The sequence below is a fragment of the Chanodichthys erythropterus genome, chromosome 6 (genome assembly GCF_024489055.1).
Source record: "Chanodichthys erythropterus isolate Z2021 chromosome 6, ASM2448905v1, whole genome shotgun sequence".
In the NCBI taxonomy this organism is placed as follows: Eukaryota; Metazoa; Chordata; class Actinopteri; order Cypriniformes; family Xenocyprididae; genus Chanodichthys; species Chanodichthys erythropterus.
This window is the reverse complement of record NC_090226.1, coordinates 27387858-27396436: the sequence shown is the minus strand read 5'-3', so window position 1 is coordinate 27396436 and position 8579 is coordinate 27387858.

Sequence of the window (8579 nt, the reverse complement as noted above, 5' to 3'; positions counted from 1 at the left end):
ACACCAGCAGGCCGGCCCAGACCTCCCCGCCGCTCCCGTGGCAGAGAGTGGGTTAAGCAGTTGACGTGGAGAGAGCGAAGAAACAGGAGCGGGGTCCAACCCGGCCGATGACTGTCCCGCCCCCCTGGGGAGCTGGAGCTGAAAAGGGAACCTGGTCATTCCCGCCCCGCCCCTCTAGGAAGGGACCTGGGTAAAGGTACAGGCCGAGAGAGAGAAGGAGATGGAAGTGAGGGAGAGAAAGAGACAGATGGGAGGGGTTCGCCAACCCCTGGGCACGCCACCATATGGTCCTCAGCAAGATGGATGGCCGAGTCCAGTGACGTGGGGCAGTGGCACTGGACCCACTCGGCCGTTCTTCGTGGAAGCCGAGTGATAAACTGCTCCAGCACCACTCGATTGATAATTCCCTCCACGTCGCTTCCCTCAGCCAGCAGCTATTTGCGGCAGGAGTCCCGGAGCTGTTGGGCCATCACGAAGGGCTGGCCGGACTCGCTCAGCTCCAGAGACCGGAAGCACTGGAGGTGTTGTTCAGGGCTCTGGCCGACCCGCTGGATGATGGCCCTCTTCAGGTCGTCAAAGACCAGGAGATTCTGAACCGGAAGCTGCTGTGCCGCAACCTGGGACTCCCCGGAGAGCAGGGGGACTAGGCGCATGGGCCACTGGTCCCTCGGCCACCCACAGACTTCGGCCGTCTTTTCAAATAAGTCAAGGAACGCCTCCGGGTCGTCCGCAGGGCCCATTTTATTGAGAGGCAGGTGGGCCGGCACAGCTTGATGTTCCGTGGCTTCCGGCCGAATCCCCCGGTCCATCCAGCTCCAGAATCTCTCGCGGTCCTCCTGCTGGGCTTGTAGAACCGCGTGGAACCTCCGTGCTTGGTCTTGGCGTAAGTCCAGCAGGAGGACCACGAGAGGTTCCGGACTTATGTATAGTGCTTGAGGGTCTGGTTAAGATCCCCTTTGGACCTCTAGAGTCGGTGCCTGACAAGATGTTTTCTCTTATGGCTATCGCTTCTTTGAAAGAATTGGGGATTTGCATGCTCTGTCTGTTTCACCATTCTGGTTAGACTTTGCCCCAGGAATGTTGAAAGCAATTCTGCATCCTCATTCTGACTGCCAAAAGTCGCTTTCTCGACTGCACATCAGGTCACTCTTGAAGCCTTCTGCCCTACACTGTTCACAATTCCAGATCAGGTGAGACTTCACAGGTTGTGTCCAGTCCATGCTCTTCAGACCTACATCCACCACATTAGTCAGTGGCGTAAATCAGAGCAACTATTAATTTGTCATGGAGGCCGAAACAAGCGCAGCATTAAGTGTAGCTTTTGAAAGGGAATGTTTTGGGTTACTTCACTGAAACCTTTCCCCTGAAAAAGCGGGAACAACATGCTGCACTTCATTGCCGCACTGAGGATGTCCCAGGACTGATCTTCAGACAAAAATACCTGACGATGCACCTGTGGCACATCTAATTATAGCCTCTGATACAGGCACATTCTGATGATGTCACTGCCAGAGGCTATAAAAGTTCTAGGTCAATTTCATTGACATGTTGCACACATATTCACAGCTTGTCACACCAAAAATTGTGCCCCTAGCGCTGAATCAAGCGCAGCATTTCGTTCCCACTTTTTCAGGGAACAGGGTTCAAGTGAAGTAGCACGAGATGTTACCATGGTAACAACTGACTTGTTTGTATTACTATTATTATAATAGTATTATTATTATTACAAAGAGGTCCGTTATCAGCCCCACAGTGGAAAATGAAACCATGTCCATACCAGCCAGCTCGGATTGGCACGGAATGGAACAGTTAACACTTATGGGTCTGTCATCGCGCTGGCGATACCACCTCATCACCTCACAAGAGTTATATATTATTAAAAACTGTGGAATGTCTTTTTTAATTGTGTGCATTCACAGGAAAAAACAAATGTTGTGCACTCAGTCACATTCCTCACTAAATGGCTCATTATGCGGGTCATTAGGGGCAGGGTCTTAATCTCCTCAGTTGTCAATCACAGCATTATTCATGAAGATTCATGCCTCCTCAAATATGACCTTCCTAAACAAAAATTCTATATATGTTTTATATGACTGAGTAAGCAAGATGATTTTACATCATTGTGAAGCAAAAACGCTAGACTAAAATATACAGTTCCTAAAAGTCTTTTGAAAAAAATGTTTAGTATGTGTTTGGAGGCCTTATTTCAGTGACTTTTTTTTTTTTTTTTTTTTTTTTTTCAAAAACCATGCATATAAATTCTCTCAAAAATAAAAAATAAAAAAGCGGCTCATGAGATACACCTGTGATGCCAGAGTTGCACTTGTCTTAGGTTCCAAAGGTAAAACCTTTTTATATAGCCAACAAAACCTTTTTGTCAAATGCATGACAGAAATTATATAATATGTAGATGTGAATTATGGTAATTAGCCAGCCCATACGGCATAGCTTGATATTCATAATGGCCTGTAGGTTTTAGGATTATGGTTTTCCACTCACCCCCTTTCCGTATCCAAATGAGGTTGTAGGCTCTCGAAGGTCCAGCTTCGTAAATATTGTTGCCCCTCACAGCGGCTCCAGAGCTGGTAGGACTTGGGGAAGAGGATAACAAAATTTGAAAGTCACTTTGTTGAGAGCTCTATCGTCAATACAAGGCCTCAAGCCTCCGTCCTTTTAGGCCACGAAGAAAAAGCCTGAAGTGACGGGACGTACAGTAGATGGGCAAATGTGAACCTGTTTTAAAACCTCTTCTACGTATCTTCTACGTAGATTGTTACCTGTGTGACCTCCTAACTGAATAAAAAGAATGCAAACTTCAAATCTGCAGGATTACAATGTTGCAGTGCTCAGTTTTGCTCAGTTTTGTGTGATGTGACATTACAAATAGCATTTTGAAATGCAATTACACATGAAATCGAGCTTATAGTTAAGTAGAATTTGTTTCATTTAAATGTCTTAAATTGAAAGTATTAGTATAACATAAATAAAAAGAAAATTAGTTTAGTATTAGTTGGAATGGTCTTTTGTATCAGTATCTGATAACTCAAAGCAAAAAGTCAAATAATAAGTCCCTGTTTTACTCGCAATAAACTCTCAACCTCAAATACAGAACAGAGCATTAAAATTCACCAAAAACAATTCCAATGCCCTCCAACATTTAGGCTATCGTTTCATCAGAATGTGATGCCTGTCTCATACGTATGTATGTGCACACAGGAGCACAATGGCAAGTGGAACACATCCTCTTGCGGGCACAAAAAGTGTCTTCCTTGCTTCTTGCTTTCAGGTTTAAAATGAGCTACACGTCACAGGAGAGCAAATGATGCATTTGTCCACACTTGCTGCCCATGAGGCATGTGCAAATTCGCAAGAAAAGTGGTTCTCAAAATGGAAATACTGCCCTTAAACTGCAGGGAATATGGATTAGTTCAGTCAACTGTGGTGAATCTCAGGCAAAGACAGGCAAGACAAATATATTTATGAGGCTTTGAGGCAGGAGGGGCAGTGCTTTATAAGGACTGGTCTTTGAGTGCTTACTCATCTTGAAACTTCAGTCCCAGAGAAAATCGCAATATACAGTTTAATTTGTTTAGAGTTTCGCAACCATCAATTTTATCCTCAAAGATGGTCCAGACTTCACTACAGCACCAGCAGACTATATTGCTGTGGCTGTATAATGTAGGCTCACACGCCAAAGTTAAAAGGTCTAGGTGCAGCTTTATTTGTGAAGACGAGATAGAGGGCATGAACAAAGAAAGCCATGAATACTGACTTACAAAAACACACTGCCATAAAGGAAAAAACATCAAAATGGTTTGTTTATTTTACTCTTTTATTATTATTATTATTATTATTATTATTATTTTAAACATGGAACAAATATATTTTTCCTAGTGCAATATTTGAAGTCCAGGTTTGGCATAAGGGAAAAACTAAAGGTAACATGCAAAAATGTCAAATCATTGTTTTGTCTGCTGTGAAAACCTGCCTGAATTAAAATGTCACAACCTGATCCGCCCTAAAAATTAGTGTCTACACAACGTGTTTCAATGTTCTGGTTAAAATCTAAATAACGCAGGGTGTCCATATAAAGGCTACAGTACATTACCAATACCAAGGCTTCACTGATTTGATCAAAATACAGTAAAAGTGTAATACTGTGAAATATTATTACAATTTATTAATAATAATAATAATAATAATAATAATTATAATTGTTTTTTTACTTTAATATATTTTAAAATGAAATTTATTCCAGCAATGGCAAAGCGGAATTTTCAGCAGCCATTACTGCAGCCTTCAGTATCACATGATTCTTCAGAAATCATTACTGCTTTGGAGCTCAAGACATTGAAAAAGTTGTGGTGCTTAATATTTTTTGTGGAAACCATTACATACATATATATACACATATATACACATATATACACACACACACATATATATATATATATATATATATATATATATATATATATATATATATATATATATATATATATATATATATAATGGCATTAACGCATGACAATAATTCAAAATCCTTAACGCGTTAAAGGTGCCCTAGTGTTGAAAATTGAATTTACCTTGGCATAGTTAAATAATTAGAGTTCTGTACAATGAAATGACATACAGTGAGTCTCAAACACCATTGTTTCCTCCTTCTTATGTAAATTCGATTTGTGCAAAAGACCTCTGAAGAACAGGCGAATCTCAACATAACACTGACTGTGAAGCAACAGTCGGGATCATTAATATGTACGCCCCCAACTTTTGCATATGCCAGTCCATGTTCAATGCATTAGACAAGCCAGTATTAATATCTGGAGCAGCACAGCCGAATCAACAGACTTTGTGCAGGTAAGCAAGCAAGGACAATAGCGAAAAATGGCAGATGGAGCAATAATAACTGACATGATCCATGATATCATGATATTTTTAGTGATATTTGTAAATTGTCTTTCTGCATGTTCCGTTAGCATGCTGCTAATGTACTGTTAAAGTTACCATTGTTTCTCACTGTATTCACGGAGACCAGAGCCATGTTGTTATTTTCATTTTTAAACACTTGCAGTCTGTATAATTCATAAACACAATTTCATTCTTTATAAATCTCTCCAACAGTGTGTAATGTTAGCTTTAGCCCCGTTAGCCGAGGCATACTATAAAAAACTCATTCAGATTCAAATGTAAACATCCAAATAAATACCATACTTACATGATCTGATATACTGCATATACTACACTTTGTAAAGATCCATTTTGAGGGTTATATTAGCTGTGTGAACTTTGTTTATGCAATGCATTATAGAGTTGCGAGCTTGGGGGCGGGGAGTGCAAGCATTTAAAGGGGACACACACAGAATCGGCACATTTTTAATTATGCCCCAAAATAGGCAGTTAAAAAATTTATACGGGGTATTTTGAGCTGAAACTTCACAGACACATTCAGGAGACACGTTAGACTTATATTACATCTTGTGAAAAAGGGTTCTAGGGCAACTTTAAAATAATTTAACGCATATTTAATACAAAAAATTACAGAAGTTAGAGGATCTTAAAGTCCGTGCTGATTGTATCAGAAATGGTGGAGAGAATTATTCATTCCAGTGTCTGTTTCACTTTAAAACACGAACTCTCTGTCATATTGTGTCATTGTGTCTGAAGAGCGCGAGTCCTCCCGCATCGCGCTGTTCCTGTCTGAACGGAACGTCGAAACATCCCACCGCTGTATTGCCAGATGATGTGAAAACTATGTTTCGCGGCTATGTTTCTCGGCCAGCTTCTTGCTATGAAAGTTTTGATGGATGAGGATTGCAATCAAAGTAAAGACGATTGCGGTGACGTACAAGAGTCGTACATTAAGTACGCATGAGTCCGTTATATTGATGGGCAAACAAATCATGTATGAGCGCTCTTGACGCACTGATCGCATATTTATGCACAAACACATTTCAGGATATTCATGTTGTTTTCACACACATTCAGGATAATGTTTGGAATTGTCCTGTGTATGTTGCTGTTAGGGATGGAACCGTTCGGTTCTCCACCCACGGTTCGGCACGCACTTGAACCGCGGTTCATCCCAAATCTGACGATGCATCAATAATATGATTTGTTGAAAACAACGTGCAAAACAGACAGACAGATTTGGCTAATATATGTTTCAGTCGATGGATGTGCATTCTGGTTTCCCAATACGTTACAATTGCGAAGATCAAAAGAAAATGGACAAAACAGTCACCGTAAACAAATGTTCCGAGACGTGCCGAAAGCTCTATGACCAGTCATTTACGCCATCATCACCCGAGTGTTGATAGCGCGCAATGTGAGCGCAGGTGAGACCTGAACATCTCACGTTGCTATCTGTGTTTAAACTAAACTCATTTAAACCATGACAATTTAAACATTCATCTGTAAAACGCGAAAGAACTCAATGCACTGTGAGGAGATTTGTGTGTGCGCTCATCTGAAGCGTGTTCATGGAGAGCCACGTCACAGCATGCAAATTAATACTCTCGCCCAATTCTTGCACCTAAACGGACAAATTCACCCAAAAATTATGTCAATATGCCCATCTTAGCGAGTATCCTAACAAACATAGTAGGTTATGTCTTAAGAGAAAAACGAGACAGCGCATGTGTATCAGTATCAGTGTACTGGATCTTTGAATTATGTCTTAAAGGGACAACAGTCTAATATTCCTGCTTTCTCTGTTTAATGTTAATCAAAAGACAGAAGACGAAGAAATCCCTCTTGATTGAATAGCTTTTGTAACTTTCTGTTCAATTGTTGAAAAACCTGTAAAGCACAAAAATTGGTCACTGAACACAAAACCAAGCTTCTGCCCTGGCCATCGCAGTCCCCTGACCTGAACCCTAAAGAAAATGAGTGGAGTGAACTGAAGAGAAGAAGCACCAACATGGAGCTGGGAATCTGAAGGGTCTGGAGAGATTCTGCATGAAGGAATGGTCTCTGATCTCTTGTCAGGTGTTCTCCAAACTCATCAGGCATTATAGAAGAAGACTCAGAGCTGTTATTTTGGGAAAAGGAGGTTGCAAAAAGTATTGAATAAAAGGGTATGATTAATTGTGAGCAGTGTGTATTAGAGAAAAACATTTCTCTCATAATGAGATTTTCCCCCCCATTTAAAATTATTGTTCTCCAATGAAAGGTTGGATTTTTGTAGATTTTTTAAATAAAATATCAAAAGTATTAACGATGCAGATTTATTTTCACAGCCTTCTTTGGTCATACTTACCATGGGTATGAGTAATTTTGAGCACAACTGTATGTATACACACAAATATTATAAATGTCTATCTTTAGGTTGTGTCATGTTTAGCAGTTTATAATAAGAAAGTGCAAATTCTTGAACTGCAGGTTTTAACCCTTTTTAACAAACTGTATTGTCTTATACAAAATTAGCCACAAGGGGGCAGTCAAGATAAACTGTGTGACAACTTATTTAGTACTTACAGTAAACACCATCCCAATACAGAGCGGAAGTGTTGGGGGCAGAAGGTCCTGTCTTATTGTTTGAAGGCAGAAGGAAAAGCCGCACCCTCCATCTTGCTGTCACGGGTCACACTGGGATAAAAGTTACAGAACACTGTGAGGGATCTGTGTTCATGTTACAGTCATATTTATTTAGTCTATTTTAATAAGTGGCAAATTCTTTAAAGAACCAGAGTGTCTAAATATTTTTGTTGTAATATGTATCATTAAAACCTAATAAGCTATTTTGTGTGAAATGTGGTACTTAAAAGGTGTGCAGAAAAATAAATAATTGTGGGATCTTTCTGTGCATTTGTTGAAAACTGTGATTAGCAGTCTGAGATTATTTCAAATGCAAGAAATATTCTTCTGAGCCACATCAAATTATGCACACTGAAATTGTAGAATTTCAGACCTTTTCACAAGCAAACTTTTTAAGTACCAGATTTCACAAAAAAAAGCTTGTTAGGTTTTAATGATAAAACATGTTACAGCAAAAATATTTAGACACTTTCTGGTTATCAAACATTAGTGGAACATGTCAGTTAATATCTGCTAGGACACCTAAACTTGAGAAAACTTCATAATAAAAACTTCACCTACAGACCAGTTGGTAAAAAAAAAAAAAAAAAAAAAAAAAATCAGTTCAAAGAAATTGCATCAATAAAAGTAATGCATATAGTGAGAGAAAATCTCTAAAGTCATTTGTTTGTAGATGCTGCTTGGTTTGACATTTTGTTATCTAATGCAATGATATTCAGACTGTTTAAGTGTCAAAATACTCTTTGAGACTGCTGGCATCTAGTGACCAAGAAATAAAGGGAGAGTATTAAGCAATCCTGAAACAAAGGTCAAAGTTTGCCTTCAGCTTCCCCTAGTGGGTTCTTCTAGTGGGTGTTGTGGTTCAGCCAGTCCTCGGTGGTTTTGTTTCTTATCTTCAAACACACATTTCTTGCAGACGTCTACAACAAAGAGGTCTGTGGTTAAAAATACCTCCACCCAACTCTGATACCTACACTCTGTTGATAGAAATTTCTATAAAGTGTAAAGTTTTTGGCTGCAAGAAATGTGTGCTATTTTGT